This window comes from Lissotriton helveticus, chromosome 3_1, assembly GCF_964261635.1.
Source record: "Lissotriton helveticus chromosome 3_1, aLisHel1.1, whole genome shotgun sequence".
Lineage (NCBI taxonomy): Eukaryota > Metazoa > Chordata > Amphibia > Caudata > Salamandridae > Lissotriton > Lissotriton helveticus.
In genome coordinates this window covers 437913491-437931582 of record NC_136061.1, presented here as the reverse complement: position 1 = coordinate 437931582, position 18092 = coordinate 437913491, and the positions used below count along the sequence as shown (strand labels likewise).

At 45.4% G+C, this 18092-nt stretch overlaps 1 protein-coding gene across 2 annotated transcripts in view; it reads right to left on the bottom strand.

Annotated features, from left to right (window-relative positions):
• Positions 1-10636: 10636 nt before the first annotated feature.
• Positions 10637-18092, bottom strand: part of MDH1B (malate dehydrogenase 1B) — a 277259-nt gene continuing 269803 nt past the window's right edge. Inside the window, exon 10 of one of the 2 annotated variants that reach the window (XM_078680298.1) lies at positions 10637-11586. The gene's annotated coding sequence lies outside the window, so the exon portion shown is untranslated. The remainder of the gene's footprint in view (positions 11587-18092) is intronic. The other variant, XM_078680299.1, reaches the window with a different exon arrangement.

Genomic DNA, 18092 nt, shown 5'->3' with positions numbered 1-18092 from the left:
ATCGTGATGTGTCATGTGGGCCGCCGCAGTTAAGAGAGAGCTGTAGCCACTGAGTGACCACACCTTTTGCTATTTTTCATCCTCGTAATTTGCCCGGTGGGCTGCCGCAGCTAAGAGAGACCAACAACCAACAAAAATGCCAATACTGATGAAACAATTTCGAACAACTGAATAAATAGTGCAAGGACAACCAAACCAATCACCAATACGCTTATTAACTGCTTTTATTTTCAATATTGAAAAAGATTTTCTTTTTTTGAAAGACATGTAGAGGATATACATACAAAGAATGTAAGACAAATAAATAAGTATTTACTACATACTGTTACTTCCAATCATAACCCATTCAATTATTCAAACATACACTCACAAATATTCCAACTCCACTCACACAATCACCACACTAACAAACACCACACAGTCCTAGTAGGCCAATCTAAATTTTTGAAGAAAGGCCGAACCACTAAACAAACAAAGTACAGCTTGGGATATTAAATAGTGTGCACCAGTTTTTCTAAATAAAACAGTTATTAACAGTGCACCCACAGTCTTAATCAAAATATATAACCAATTGATTGGTAGTGGAAAAACAAAATGGTCTACGCGTTTCAAACCCCACCCACTATGGGGGTTCTCATCAGGACCAGAAACCACTGTGGAGACAAAAAGAAAAAAAAGGAAATAATCAAGACTTTTGCTCAGGATGTCATTTTGCATGCGCTCTCCAGCGCCCACCTTGAACCACTGCTTACCAATTTTTAATACTGTGCCACCGCCGTGGACTTCCTAGAACCTTGGTTTACGCTGTGAATCTACAAACAGAAAGGACGGACAAAAAAACGTCCTGTAGTCAAGAACATTCAAAGGTCATGCTAATGAAGGTCACTTACTTCCTCAAAAAGTATTGCTGATGAAGGTGAAAATCTTATTGCAATCCCAACCACTCGCTCTTTGTACCAATGGACGGGCACCTGGACAAATTGATGAAATATGGGTAAGAGTCGAACAACCTCCTGTCTGTGATTTGATTTTATTGCACAATGGTAAATTCAGGACCACGTCTACCACCGAGCGTACCTGTTATTTGAGGTATGTATACGCGGAACACTGTTGCTTCCGCCTCCCCTGTCGTGAGCCTCTTGATCGTTTAGACCCACTAGAAACAGCAAAACAAAAAGCTTAATTAGATGAAGCCCTACTATCGCTACCAAATGCTGCCGTCCCGCAGCTAAGAGAGAGCTGTGGTCGCAGAGCGCCCGCACCATTGACAACTTTGCATCCCTGGGATTTGTCCTGTGGGCCGCCGCAGCTAAGAGAGAGCTGCTGCCGCTGTGAGCCCACCACGGAGCTGTGCGACGAGAATCATCACCACCACCAGCCCGGGCCACCGCAGCCGCGCGCTGCTGCCACTGAGCGCTCGCCTGTCCCTGTGCAGGCTGCGGACCACAGTCTCCAAGACTTGTGGTCGCTGGGAGTCCGCCTGTCACCGTCTGCGCTTCTTCCAGTAGCTGCGTGCTGTATTCCCTTCTAACGACAGGTATCTGGTGCGCAATGGGTCGCGTAGGCCCCGGCCCTGAACTCAGTCAGTGTCATGGTTTGGGTGAATACGTTGTTGTCTCTTTGAGCTCCTACGGGTTGACGTGAATTGAAGTTGTTGAAACGCTTTGAGAGTTTTGAATAAACTGTTAGATAAAGATATTATTTTTCTATATCTATCTGAGTTGTGTCCTTTTGTGGTGTCATTACTGCCTTATTGTTTGTGGCCATAAACGCTTCACACACTGCCTCTGAGATAGGCCTAACTGCTCGTGCTACATTACCCCAGGGTTGAGCAGGGGTTATCAAAGCGGGTAGCCCACTTGCCCTGACTTAGGAAGAAGGGTTCCTATTTGGACATTGGCGCCAGCCATTGACAACTAGAGACCCCCATTTCTAACAGAACCTCTTAGTATCCGCAGACAAACAAGAAACTGAGCAGCTCAATGGGGGTGGGGGGTCACTCCTCAGTAACAAGCTCTGTGACCCCCTAGAGTGATAAGTAACCTCAGACAGAAGAACAGCAGTGAGCTGCGAAGCGCAGGTTGGTGCCAGGACTCAAAGCACAGAACCCCCAGATGGATGCTCTCCTTGCTCTCAGCTAGTAGGAAGTATGAAATACTGCACTAATTGCAATACTCCGCAAGCCTAGGTAGTATTGGCCAAGCAGTGCCCCTCGCTGCCGCTGACTCAATGAAACACGACGCAGCTCGCAATGTCAATCGGCTTTCAGTAATTAGGGACTTTTTTTTTTAAACCTTGTTTATTGATTGAAATCGCAGTAGTACATTACATGATTGAACGACACATTGCATACTTTCATCAAAATATTCCAGTAAAAACACTAATCAAGAATTGCTCATTACACATCTCCTACCAGTCTCTCTTGCCTGCGCATTTCTATTTCAGTCGTGGGTGACACACATAGATCTCCCCTGTGTTTGTTCCACTGTGACCATTTCTTATCCCGTTTCTTGGGGCATCCCAAGCTTTATAGACCTCAGTCTCTGCCAGCATACATCTATCCATTTCTTTGACCCATAGGGTGACACGAGGTGGGTGTATGTCCCCCCAGCCCTTAGCCAATTCTCTCTTAACCAGTGTGTAACCCAGCGTTATGAATTGCTGTTCGACTTCCGTTAGGTCAGTGGCCTCCTAGATGTTTAATATTCCTTGCTGTGGTGTTAGTGTTATAGCTTTTCCCAGGGCTGTGAACTGTGAGTCGTGGCTCCCTCCCAAAGGGGGGTATCCTGGGGCAGGACCACAATGTATGGTAAAATGTGGCCTGCTGACCACATTCCCTCACACATCTGTCATCAGGTTTGGATCCTATCCTGGCCAAAACTGTCCCTGTAATATATGATCGATGGAGTATTCTAAGCTGAATTAGGCGAAACCTCTGAGTGATGGCTGCGTCACGTGGGGACATCAGTGCCGACTGCCAGTCTTCGTCCTCTATAGGGCCTATGTCATCTTGCCACCGCTCACTCAGCTTCGGGAAGGTGTCTGGGAGGTTGTTACTCAGCTTCTTGTAAGTTAAGGATATTGCTTTCGAATTGAGAGGCCCATCAAGCAGGCGATCTTCCAGGGGTGACGACTCCGGTTTGTCTTTAAAAGACGGAAAAGCTGCCTGCAGCGCGTGCCTGATCTGTAGGTATCTGTATATTTCTCCCTGTGCCATCTGATATGTAAATGTAAATGTATTTCGATTTATATAGCGCACGATTCACCCAGGGGTCTCAAGGCGCTTGCTTAGGGAACCCGTCCTGGTATTCCCCTGTGAGAGATACCCCAGCAGGGTATTCACAAAGTGAAAGCCAGGCATCCCGCCGCGAGGGGCCGTAGTGGAGATTAAGCAAGCTATTGCCCAGAGTCACAGAGTGTGACCCCGTGAGTCGAGTAGGCACCGGAGCGAGAATTGTCGAGTCCGTGGAATTATTTTTTTTTGAGCCCGAGACCCGCCGAGGCGGGGAATCGAACCCTGGTCCACGGCTGATCTCAGCTTCCGGGTCTGCCGCCTCTAACCACTGAGCCACACTTCTCCATATCATGTCTGGAGTTCACTAAAAGGCAGTATTGCCCCCTTTTTGACCAGATCCTCCACTGTTGATAACCCGATGAGGTCCCATTGGTCAAATCCGGGCTGATAGCCTAACCTTCCCAGCTTTTGAGCAAACCACAGTGGCGTGGCCAACAAGAGAGTACCCGCCCATCCCAGCCGAGAGGTAACTGAACGTCAAATTTCTAGTGCATGTTTGGTCGGTCCGAAGAACTTCCCCTTGTTTTCCCTGTCAGTGGTGTACAGAGCCCCCAAATATCCAGAGCAGTCAGTTTGGTATCTGTCGAGGGCATATGCTGGGTCGTCTGGGGGGGTGATATATCCAGTGGTTGACAGTCACCAGTTGCGCAGCCCAGGAATACCTTTGCAGGTCCAGGAGGGCAATGCCCCCACCATACCAACTTTTTGTCAATTTCTGCCTCTCAATTCTGGGGGCCTTACCGTTCCATAGCAGCGTGGTTAGCTCACCCTCAACAGCTCTAAAATACGTATCTGGGACTTTGTGGGGACAGTTATGTAAAACATAGAGAAAGCGAGGAAGGGCCAGCATCTTGAAAAGTGCCGCCCTCCCCACCATTGTCAAAGGCAGGGTCCTCCAATGCTTCACATCTGCTCGCAGCCTGGCCAGAGGTGGGGCCAAATTCGAGTCATCAAAACAGGCAGGGTCAGAGGTAACAAAAATCCCCAAGTATCGAAATCCTTCTGTTACAACCGTTATCGCACATCATGGCGGGAGACGAGGCACGTCTCCTTTCAGCATAAACAAGACTGATTTGCGCCAATTAATCGCGTATCCCGAATATTTACCAAAGTTTGTGAATATATCCAATAACACACTGATCTACTTATAAGGGGATGCCAAGTAAAGCAGGATGTCGTCCGCATAGAGCAATATGCGGTCTTCTACGTCGGCTGCCCAGCGCCTGCCACGAACCATCACGTCCCCGCGTATCCAGGCCGCGAGCGGCTCTAGTACTAGGGCGAAGGTCAGCGGGGACAGCGGACAGCCCTGTCTCATGCCCCTACGGAGTTCGAATGTTCGGGATGTGAAGCCATTAACCCTCACCTGTCCCAGTACCCAAGTATAAAGGAGTCTCACCCAGGCCACATATTTGGGGCCCAGACCCGCCCTCTGCAGTACCTCGAATAGGTACGGCCATTCTATGGAGTCGAACGCCATGGAGGCGTCGAGGGACAGTATAGCTGCGTCTTCTTCAATGTATTGTCTCCGGGCCATTACGTTGTGTACATGACGTAGGTTGAGGGCTGTGTTTCATCCTGGAATAAATCCCGATTGGTCTGAGTGGACCAATGAGGTAATAACTGTCACCAACCTATTCGCCAGGACTTTTGCTAGTACCTTCGTCTCCACATTTATCAGCGAAATCGGCCTATAGGAGCCACAGTTGTCCATTGGTTTACCGTGTTTATAAATAACTACAATAGTGGCTAGTCGCTGATCCAGTGGTAGCTGACCCTCTTCTAAGCTATCCTCATACATGGCTTTCAAATGTGGCACAGTCAGAGAGGCTGTGGCCTTCAGAAACTCAGCTGGGACGCCGTTAGGCCCCATTGCTTTTCCGGATTTAAGTTGTCCCAGGGCCTTGCCTATTTCTTCCGTTGAGTGGTCTGCCTCCATAGTTTCCATATCTGTCTCTGAGAGGCTTGGAACATTGCTGTCTTTAAAAAGCTGGCGGGAGTCTTCCGCTGTATAGTGTATAGAGGGGGAGTATACCCTCTCAAAGTAATCGGCAAATTTTTCCGTTATTTCCTTTGGGTGTACTACTGTGTCTCCCTCCGGCGTCATCAGTTCATGAACCCATCTAGAGCCTTGCTCCCGCCTCTCCTGCCACGCCAATGCCCTGCCTGCCCTGTCCTTGAGCTTGTAGAGTCTGTGTTGGGTTGCACGTTGCTTGGCTACCATCTGTTCCCTAGTTTTAATCCGAAATTTGTCCTGTTTCAGGAGGAGCCTATGACTGGTGTCGGGCGAGGGATCTAGCGAATGCTCACTCTCCAGCTCAAGGAGGTCAGATTCCACTTTAGCCAGGAGTTCCTGTTTTTTGGCAATATAGCCCGTCTTTAAAGACCGGGCTAGACCCTTGAGCACCACTTTGAATGCCTCCCAGATTGTTCGCGTGGAATCAACAGAACCCACATTCTCAGTAAAGTAGTTCTCTATTTGTGTGCGGAGTTCATCTCTAATGTCTGGAATGTGTAGGAGCCATGGGTTAATCATTATCGTGGCCGGTGGTTGGCGATCCCATTGCGTATATTCCGTCCAGACTGGAGAGCGATCCAAGATCCCTCTAGGCAGGACTATATTGGGCGAAGTTACCTATTGAGGACAGATGTGTAAAGAAGTAGTCAATACGTGATAAACTACGGTGGGCATTGGAAAAAAAGGTAAACAGTTTGTCGGTGGGATGAAGTACTTGACCTACATCTGCCAGACCCAATGCCTGTGCAAAGCCGGACAGGAGGTCGCTAGACTTATCTTGTGGACGTGGTTGGCGATAAACAGTGTCATCTAGAGTTATGTTACAGTCTCCTCCCATAATCAGTACGCTCTCCCGGAGTCCCGTCAACTTGTTACCCAGGTCTTCCAGTGCTGCCCTGCCCGGAGCGTGCGGTAGATAGACAGAGTGTATATTGATATCCTTCCCATCCAATTGGGCCTCCAATCCTGCAAACCAGCCTGCAGTGTCCGCCCATGTCTTGTGTACACTAAGGAGTGTGGTCTTTTTCACTAATACAGCTGTACCCCTTGAGCCCGTAGTGTAGTCTGCATGTGCCAAGAGTTTATACCCCCACCTAGTGAGGGCCTTGGATTTCTGACCTACTAGATGGGTTTCATGCAGCAAGACCACATTCGGCGAGTGCCTCTTCAGATGTTGTTGCACTATTCCCCTCTCAATCCTATCTCCCATCCAATTTACGTTCCAGGACATTACCGCCAGAGATCATTTACTATCCTGCCCGCATCGAGGAGCTGCGAGAGAGAGATCGCCGCTGGATCACGCATCGTCGCACCGGAGATCGTTGCAGCCCCTACGAGATCAACGCGTCGTGCCTTTGCGAGAACAAACTTCCTACGGAACCTACGCACCAGAATCCATACAAGTGGCCTTCCTCCCCATACAGACCGGATTTGTCGCAACACGCCCGCTGCTGCAGCGGGGTTGTCGCATTGCCTCCCCAAGGTCTCAGGAGCAACGCATCGCTTGTTTTCCACCGCACCAGCTTCTGCTTTTGGAACTTTGTCGCAACTAAAGGTACTGTTGACCTCCCCCACCCACTACGCCGGACACACACTCGACCCCGTCTTCTCCTCCAGCAAGGACATCACCTTCAGCCACGCCACCGGACTCCACTGGACGGACCACAGCTGCGTCCACTTCAGCTACAGAAAGAACACGATCCACCACCACCAGCAACAGGTTGCTCGCAGAAGCTGGAAACAAGATCACAGCCGACCAGCTCGCCGCATCCCTGAGCCAGGACCCCCCCGCCAGCTCAGCGAACCCTAGCCAGGCCGCCATCAACCTCACGAAGTGGATCAGCAACTGCGCAGACGACCTCGCCCCACTGAGGTCCCCGCCCAGCAGACCCGGCAGTAAGAAAGCACCATGGTTCACCGACGAACTCAAGAACTCCAAGAAGAACTGCAGAGCCCTCGAGAGAGCCTGGCGCAGGGACCCAACACCAGACAACATGACCACCCTCAAGCTCGCCACTCGAAAGCACCACCAACTGATACACACCACTAAGAAAATCGCATTCAAGGAACGACTGGACAACAACGCCCACAACAGCAAGGAACTCTTCAACATCGTCAAAGAGCTCTCCAACCCCAGCGCCGGAAACGACATCACCCCATCACAAGATCTCTGCAACTCCCTCGCCTCCTACTTCCACAACAAGATCGCAGACATACACAACAGCTTCAACACACAGCCGACGCACCCCACGACAGCACCTGCACCCCCCACCACCACCCTCCGCGCCTGGACTCCGATCAACACCGAGGAAACCCTACGCACGATGAACTCCATCCACTCTGGATCTCCAACCGACCCCTGCCCTCACCACGTCTTCAACAAGGCCGACTCCGTCATCGCGCCCCACCTGCGGGACATCATCAACACCTCCTTCGACACCGCCACCTTCCCGGAGAGCTGGAAGCATGCTGAACTCAGCGCCCTACTGAAGAAACCATCAGCGGACCCCACCGAACTCAAAAACTTCCGCCCCATCTCGCTCCTACCGTTTCCGGCCAAAGTCATCGAGAAGACCGTCAACAAGCAGCTGGCCGCCTTCCTCGAGACGAATGGATCCCTCGACCGCTCGCAGTCTGGCTTCCGGACCAACCACAGCACCGAAACCGCCCTCATCGCAGCCACTGATGACATCCGAGCCCTGCTCGACAACGGGGAAACAGCGGCCCTCATCCTCCTGGACCTCTCCGCGGCATTCGACACTGTCTGCCACCGCACCCTTGGGCAGCGCCTCAGCAACGTCGGAATCCAAGAAAAGGCACTAGAATGGATCATCTCCTTCCTCGTCGGAAGGACACAGAGAGTCCGCCTCCCCCCGTTCAGATCAGAAGCCACCGAAGTCATCTGCGGCGTTCCCCAAGGCTCCTCGCTCAGCCCCACCCTCTTCAATGTCTACATGAGCCCCCTGGCGGCCATCGCACGCCAACACAACCTCAACATCACCTCTTACGCTGACGACACCCAGCTGATCCTCTCCCTCACCAACGACCCCGCCACCGCCAGAGCCAACCTACACGAAGGGATGAAAGACGTAGCCGAGTGGATGATGAACAGCCGTCTGAAACTGAACTCAGATAAGACGGAAGTCCTCATCCTGGGATCATCGCCCTCCTCCTGCGACGACTCCTGGTGGCCCCCCGCCCTGGGCAGCGCACCCAAACCAACAGACCACGCACGCAACCTGGGCTTCATCCTGGACTCCTCCCTCTCCATGACCAGACAAGTCAACGCCGTCTCCTCATCGTGCTTCAACATCCTGCGCATGCTACGGAAGATCTTCCGGTGGATCCCCACCGAGACCAGGAAGACGGTCACCCAGGCCCTCGACACCAGCCGACTAGACTACGGCAACTCCCTCTACGCCGGAACCACTGGTAAACTCCAGAAGAGACTACAGCGGATCCAGAACGCCTCAGCGAGATTCATCCTGGACATCCCCCGACACAGCCACATCTCCGGACACCTGAGAGACCTGCACTGGCTCCCGGTCAACAAGAGAATCACGTTCCGACTCCTCACCCACGCACACAAAGCCCTACACAACCAAGGCCCAAGATACCTCAACAGCCGCCTCCACTTCTACCCTCCAACACGACAGCTACGATCAACTAACCACGCCCTCGCCGCCGTTCCCCGCATACCCAGAGCCACCACAGGAGGAAGGTCCTTCTCCTACCTGGCCACCAAGACATGGAACTCCCTACCCACCCACCTCCGCCTGACCCAAGACCACCTCGCCTTCAGGAAGCAACTGAAGACCTGGCTGTTCGAGCAGTAGCGGACCCCCCCTCCCCAAGCGCCTTGACACCCTCCGGGTGAGTAGCGTGCTATATAAATGCCTTGATTGATTGATTGATTGTTGGCTAAACGTGACGCAACTGTGAACTTTTTACGCAACTGTGGATTATTTTATCGCAACCTTAAGAACTCTTTTGAAACCATATTCTTGAACTGTGTATGTTGGATTTTTGTCGTTTTGGTCTTGTGTAGTTTAGATTAAATATCTTTATTTTTCGAAACTGTTGTGGAGTCAGTTTGTGGTGTTTTCACTGTGTTACTGTGAGTGTTGGTACAAATACTTTACACATGCCTTCTGATTAGCCTTGACTGCTCGTGCCAAGCTACCTAGAGGGTGAGCAGGGGTTATCTCAGAGGGTTTCCTCCTTACCCTGACTAGAAGCAAGAGTCCCTATTTGGACAGTGGTACCTACCTCTGCCAAGTACAGACCCCCAGTTCTAACACCATCTGATCAGAATTATGATGCTAGAAGAACACCGCTGGATAGAAGACTATAAAATGACTTAAAAACACTACTAGTATATAGTATTTCCAGAACAAGACTCCTTAATGGCAAACTATATTCCAAAAAAGTCTCCTTGATGTACAGGGTTCTAACAGTGCATGGTTATATAGTTTCTGAAAGCTCAAGGGAGTTGGACCAAGATAAATTATGCCAGGAGGAATTACATAAAATAAAGATGGCATCACAAGACGGGGCAATAGTTGTCAGGTCCCAGTTCAGATAACTTCACGAAATGGCATATGCAATGGTAACATTGTGGAGGAAGAAATGTAGTCCTATTATAGTAATTGTTCTTTAAGATCCGTCTTGGAAAAAGGCAATTTTTTGTGCTTGGTTTTGATCTGTACAGTTGTGTAAGGGGTTAGATGGGTGCTAATGTACATATTATCAGAGGAGATAAGATAGTATCTATAATTAGGGCCTCAACAAGTACTTTAAAGAATGGGATACGATCTGGAATTACCAAGTAGCACTAAACCTTTGATAAATATGGATTTGATTGTGGCAACTGGAGACACTGGAGAGACAAAGATGCACCAGTGGAGCCGAAATCATTAAGAAACATAAAAAGGTGTATGGAGATGAAAAATCAATATATGGAGTGAGACATTAAAATAATATGGGGGAGGGGCAGTTTGAGTAATTCTGTATGCACTAACAAATATGGGTGGGTAAGTATGCGGGCTCATTGCATTATACCGGGAAGGGACAGATCATCAAACAGGTTGGGTGAGGTTTTGGGAGGAATATGATACAAAGATGAGGGTTGTGTGCAACTAAAATGCCAATAATGTTGTTTATAAACAAAGTGTTTTATTTACTGTTTATATAATTTCACAGTTATCACGTGCCTCATAAATTTGCTATTCTGATGAAATGTGGCTATTGTCATTCGGTGTGTGTGTGTGGTACAAATGGTTATTATTTTGAGTGAATAAAATAGTGAGTAAAAAGAGAAAAAGAACATTTAAAATTGTGTTTCTTTATTAATTTTGCTGGTCATTTGAAAAGGTGAATAATTTCTAACAATATTACTCACTTGCGATTGTAATTTTCATTTACCGGCTATGCACATGCACTGTTTCAAGAGAAAGCGAAACTCCAACATAAAAAGCCAGAATGTTGAGTTGGAATAAAAGTAATAAGAAACATTTGACACCTTATTTACTCCACTGACAATTGCTTGGAGCAACATCTCGATTCCACCTACAAAGATAACAATTCTGTGTACGGAATGTCTAAACAAAGGAAAATTGTTTTGTTGACTTTAAATGCCAATACATTTTAATGCAGGCATTTATCACAGATCACACCAGGAATATGTCAGACTACACCACAGAAAGGAAGGATAATACCAACACCAACGATTTACCTTAACATTAACATTTTAAGATATGATGTCATACGTATTCGTTCAGTACAAACCACTCATAAATTGCCTGTTGTTTTTGAGCAGTTTGGATCTTTCCTCAATGAAATGGACGAGTCAATGACAACTATTCCCAATACCGAGTCTTTCATAATCATAATTTCTGAAACACATATCTTCGGTCACAACATTTGGCAGAATCTGTTCAGATGATGTTTTTTTCAAGATGGAATAAAAGTGGCCTATGATAGAAAATACAGTACCTGAGAAACCCATCCAACTCTATATACAGTATAGATTATTGGAAAAAACAACATCAGCGTATTGTTCAATAAAGTATCAATAACAAGAAATATAAATATTGATAGCTGAGTGGATTTCGATGTTCAGAGATGTCATGTGAAAGTATAAGAGAGAAGTTATTTGTGTAACAGGTAACTGTTATAGAGCATGTATTGCCTTTGACTTGTAAGACAGTGACAGTAACATCGAACTCTTCTAAATTGAATAGTTGATTGTAGTCACTGGACAAATCACTGGATTCTGAAACACAAAAATAACTGTTATCATTAGAGTTAGATACATTTGTATCTTCTTCATTGTTTACAAAAACTCATTTGTTTAGTTTTCTAGATATCGGAATAAATGCATGGTTACAGTTAGATACATCAATAATACTAAACAAAGACTAAGCAAATGGAATTTCTGTAACAAGGTCTTACCTCACATCTCCACCTCACAGTCTATGATTAAAATCGATCTATTTCACAATGTTTGAAAGAGCATTTCACATTAACTATCTGTCCCCATCATAAGAGAACATACATTTTTAATAGACCAAATATACAATGTGCATTTTTTTTGTCTGCTGGTTTTAACATTGAATGCACTCACCACCACATTCCTCAAGAATACACTACCTTGATTTCATTGTTTTTTCTTTTTATTGATTTAGGAACAGATAAGATAAGATAATGTTTATTTTGCCTGATTAATTAAAATCTTTGCAAATACATAACAATACAAAATTCCCATTGTACACAAATTATTACATTTAAAAGCAACATTAAAAAGGATCATCGATAAAATATTCCCAATTTATACAATTAGCTGCTTTAAAGGCAGAACTCATCAGTTCTTATATCTCAGGTAGTGCGGAACTGACAATGACTACCATTAATTCCCAAGCCAGATGACACAGCTTAACCAGGTCCAGTGTTCAAGTTAGAAGCTTGGTAATTAAAGTGTGAGTGCAACTAAAGTAAGATATGAAGTTAATTTTACATATGAGAAGCATTCAACCTTTGGGCAGTAAGTAAAAAAGAAAACACTGGTTCAACTATAAAGTATCTCTCTCCAGAAGCCCTTTGTACTCTTATCTTTAACGTATTTCGGATAACAACAGGTGTTTAAGTCTCTTGGTTACCGTCTCAAAGAATTTTGTTAGTCGACTGTTAAGCTGGACGTCAACCGGGTTGAAGAGAGCTTCACTGCCTGCCTACAGGACCAGATGCCGTAATACATGAAAAAGGGACGTAACAAAGTACATCTTATATCCTTTAAGTTGGGACAGTTGCACATTACATGAATAATGTCCTCCTTCCCGTTTCCGCATAGACGACAAGTCGAAATGCCTCCTTTCCTTTCCCATGGTGGAAGATGGGGTTTAATCGCAATTACCCCAAAGCGCAGCCTTAGGAAGTTTTCCTTCCCAAGGTTTAGGAACAGGAGACGTGCTCTTTCAATTATTCAATCCACAGATGCTTTTAAATATTCTATTAGATATTCTCAGTGACGGCCGGCACAGGTAAGAGCAGTTGGGCGGCCGGGGAGACAGTCGGGGAAGTCGACAGACGACAGGATAAGTAACATCAAATAAAAAATTTTTTAAAACTACCTACCTTGCGCTTACCGCACTCTTGAGTGCGTTGCATTGGGGAACACCGGTCCCTGCTACAAGCCCGCTCTTCTCCTTCTGGGCAGGGAAAACACGCCCACCTCGCTCTTGGCTCAGACAGTGTCCTTCGGGAGGGCCGGGGGAATCCTTTGTGAATCTAAGCTGGTTTCTGGGCCTGAGGTCAGCGCTCACCATGCGCTCCCAATCTGAGCCGCAGGCAGCATTTTCCCCCACGTACAAAAGGAGGATCTACCAAGAGCTGATCCCTTAGGTAGTCATAGTGCTTACCTTGCACCAGCAGGAAAAAGGCAGAACAAGCTCCCCAAGCGCTAGGTCTGCATAAGAAGCGCTTTCACTTTTTAGTCACAAACAAATGGCGAGGGAAGCACCCTAATGCGCTCCACACACTCCTTTAAAATAAACAGGCGGAAGAACAATCCAGTCTTCCTTGTACTCCCCAAACAGGAGCAATAACTGCAGGCCATCCCACCCCACAAGCATCAGGGCTAGTGCTCCTCACACAGTTCTGCAGTTTTCTTTCCAGGCAGGTAACTTTTAAATCTGGCATAGATCTCTTCCATGAAGCCTTTGATTTTCCTGAGGCTTCCAACGAGGCAAGCACACACAAGCCTTTGGAGATTCTTCCCAAGTAGGACACCGCAGCAGGGCAAAAAGAGTCAGTCCTTTTTCTCCACCACAGACAGAAGCAGCAACTGCAGGCCAATCCACCCCTCACTCAGAAAAGGCAGCGCTCCTCACACAGTCATTCTACTTGGCAGGGTTCGCTTGTTTTTTTTGGAGCAATCTAAAGTCTCGGGGTTTTAGGTGTAATATTTATACACCAAAATGTTCTCTTTATTGTAAGGGTCACTGAAACCAGTCCAAACGAGTCCTGTCCTCCCTGGTGCAGCATGACCACAGGGGACGGAGACAGCATTGTGAAAAACGAGACACAGCCTGTTTATGTGCAAGCAAAACTCCTCTCACAACTCTAAATTCAGACCAGCTGTATTCAGCTCTGCAATGAGTCACCCAGGCAAAGCAGGGCACACCTCAACCCCCCCAGTGACTGTCTATAGTGAATGCACATTTCCTGTAACTCTAACACCAGACAATGAATGCACAAACAGCCAGAGGCACACAGAATGATAAAGGAAGAAAATACTCACTTTCTAAAAGTGGTATTTTCAAACACAGGATTTAAAAAACAACTTTATCAAAATGTGCATTAATAAAATTTGAGTTCAGAGAGCCTAAATTCAGTTTTCCTGTCTTGTCCCTATTTATTACGAGTTACACATGTAGAAATGTTACAGTGCAACCCCAATGATAAGCCTATGGAACAGATAGCCTTTCAATCATGAAAAACGAAATATACAGTATTTCACATCAGGACATGTCACACATGCCAGTACATGTCCTTCCTTTCACATACACTGCACCCTGCCCGTGGAGGTACCTTGGGCCTACCATAGGGGTGCCTTACATGTGCGTGCAGACACTACAGTGGTAGGTCTGAGACATATTTTTTTACAGAGTTTTATATAGCGCAAACTTGACCCGAAGGTATCAGGTATCAGAGCGCTTTAAACGAGCACCAGTTGCGCTACACAAGGACACATACATTTTTGTTAGGCACTGGGAGATTGAGTGATTTGCCGAGAATCACAAGAGTTGCGCATCCCTGCCAAACCATAAACTTGGTTCCCCAGCTCCGAGGTCGACCGCCCTAGCCATTAGGCCAACTCCTCTCCCCAATTTACTCTTTACTCTCCTCCACATTTACAGGGCTACTCATTTGGGTGGCAAAACCAGTGCTACAAGATCACTAGTAGCATTTGATTTACTGGCCCTGACACACACCGTGCACTTTACCAGGGACTTACCAGTAAATCAAATGTGCCAATCATGGATCACCAATCATTGTCACAATTTATACAGAGAGCATATGCACTTTAGCACTGATCAGCACTGGTAAAGTACCCAGAATCCTATAGACAATAAAAACAAGGTCATAAAAAATAGGTATCACTATTGTGATGGAGTAACCCGTCTGCCAAGACCTAATTTAGGCCCATGGTAGGTAATTTTTGTTTTGCGATTCTCAAATTGCGATTTTTTTGGGAATCGCAGTTAGAGAATCGCAAAACGAAATGTAGGTAAGATTAGCTTTTTTTTCGAATCCTAATTATTCCTTATTCGCGAATCGCAAATTGAGATTCACAAATAAGGAATACTTTCTCATTAATTCCTATGGGCTAGAAGGCCCATAGGAATGAATGGGAAAACATTCTCAATTTGCGATTTTCAATTAGAGAATCGCAAATTGAGAATGCAATTTCAGGGTTGCAAGGGTGTCAATAGGACACCCTTTTGAACCCCTGAAATTAACATGTGTGCACAAGTGGCCCACATACCTGCCCTAAGGGCAGGTATGTGACCCACATGGCACTTTGAAAAATGCCAAAAAGTGCATTTTTCAAAGAAATCGCAAATTACCACCAACCTGAAGTTGGTGGTATTTTACAATTTCTTAAGCCAAAATTCGCACTACTTGGGTGCTTCCTACATTGCATTTAAGGAATCGCAATTTGCGATTCCTTAAATGCAATTGCAAAATAAGGAATCGCAGATTTTACGATTCCTTATTTTGCATGTGGGTTTTTGTGTGCTGCATAGCACACTGCCCTAATTGCGATCGCAAATAATTAGGCTTCCTACATATGGCCCTTAGGGCCAGATGTAGGTCGCCAATTACCGGTCGGTAACGGCCGATTTCGGCCATTACCGACCGGTATTTGGGATTTGGCATGTAGGGGGCATTTTATTTACAGAATCAGTATATTTACCGATTCGGTAAATTTACAGATTTGGTAAAATACCGAATCGGTAAATTTAGCGATTCTGTAAATCAAGATGTAGGTGGCACTGTAATCAGAGCCACAGGCCCTTACCGAATCGTTATTTACCATGGAATACTATTCCATGGTAAATAAAGAATTCTAGTGTACATGCACATCTGTGCATGTACACCTGTGCATGTGGCACACAGACATGCCCTAAGGGCATGTCTGTGTGTCACATGGCACACAAGCCTGAAACAGGGGTGCAACAGGGTGTCAAAGTGACACCCTGTCCCCCTTGTAAAATCGGTAATTTTACCGATTCTGTAATTACAGAATCGGTATTTGCTATTGAATCCTATGGGCTTCAAGGCCCATAGGAATCAATGGCAAATACTGATTCTGTAATTACAGAATCGGTAATTACCGAATCTTACAGATTCGGTAATTGTAAATTAAGAATTACCTACATCTGCCTCCTTCTAATTTACCGATTCATAAATACCGAATCGGTAAAATTCGGTATTTATGAGTCGGTAAATTAGATTTACCTACATCTGGGCCTAAGTCTTTTAAATGCAGGCTAAATACTTGAAGCACAATTATGTGTTATTAAACAAATACATACATTGTAAAGAATAGCAGAAATTAATAGGTCCTTCTTATGTGTATTTTTTTATTAATAAATTATATTAGGATCAGGAATTAGAAAATGTATGAATGGTTCGCTTGCGTAGCAAGGGTGTTATTGGTATAAAGACCGTTATTATAAATTTTCCAAACCTAATAATATATTTTAAACTGGTAAAGGTTGATATAACATTGTGCTTTTAACTAATCACCACTTCTTGATTATCAGAAATTTAAGATATCAACAAAAGTCTAAAGGAATACATATATTTATATTCATAACTAAATTGAAGGATCATAAACTAAAATTTCATTCACATTTGCTTCACATAACTAAAATGAACATCTTGCTATCTCTGATGTACAGATACCTCACACTACAGCCACTATTACAAGAACCTCATTTTGTCAGTCAAATAAAGCAATCGATTCATTCTTAGGAATAAAAAGCTTCCACATTGTTTAAAACATATTTATTCAATGAGTGAATAGGGTGGCCAATATTGCTATTTAGTGGCTGATTCCACAAATTACTTGACCTGTTTAATGTGTGTAGATATCAGAATATAATGTGGCCAAATCCTGAAGCTGTGTAGAGGTGTGCAAAGGTACCCAGGTTTCATTTCAAACACCCTAAGTCTACTTCTTACAAAAACTACACAAAATATGTGAAGCATGCGTAATTATAACTAGTTGGCCTTTCCCATGAAAATCAGAACTTTAGCATTCTTTTAATAGCCTACCCATTTGCCCAATTTCTTGCACAAGCTTAATTTGGCAAACATGTTTGCAAGTATTAAGCCACCAACATATGCGCTTGCATACAAAAATCTGATTTTCAAGCTCTTATCTACATATCTCGAGAACAGGAGATGATGCATGCCAAAGATCTGTCTCGTCCAGTAGATTTCACTTGCCCCTCAGAAGCGGAGAGATAGCCCACAGAGGTGTAAGAACAAAAAGGGGTAGCACCAGCCCGCCCATTGGTTAGTTCATGGGAATGAGCCAGGCTATTTACTGCTAGTACGGAATAAACAGTGGTAATGTCCCAATTTGAAGACCTCAGCTAGACTGATCCACAAAAATAAGTAATCTCAAAAAAATAAATGTATGTGCCATTTGATTCTCAAAAGCAAATGTGCTAATTAGAGCAGCTGTATTTTCAGACAAACAATAATATTGATACTGCAAATTCTAATAATGGTATAAATCGGAATTATTTGTTGTTTGATATCATCCAAGAATTATAATCTGGGACATCTTCTATATTTGAATGCAAAGACTGGGAATGAAATGGTGCCGTGAATAAGTCATGTGGTTGGGTAGGTTCACCCCGCAGATACACGTCCAAATCCAATTGTAGTACAGATCACCCTTGCCCTCGAATCAGCCTTCAGAGTGGATGGCGCAAACAGACCTGAATCATTTATTAATATCCAACTCAAACCTGTGAATGCACAGCCTTCCAAATGCTCTGCCCTATGAGTGTAATATGCATTTCACAACATTAAGGGCTAAAGACGTGATGCTCGAAATAGGAAGTATTCTTTGAGTGAGAATCTTCATGTTACTATTATTAATCGAGAAAATTAATCAATGTAATCAATTTCCCTAATGCAGTCAGAGATTTTACAATAGCTTTCACTTTTTGAATGGATACCATACCCTTTCAGTTTTTG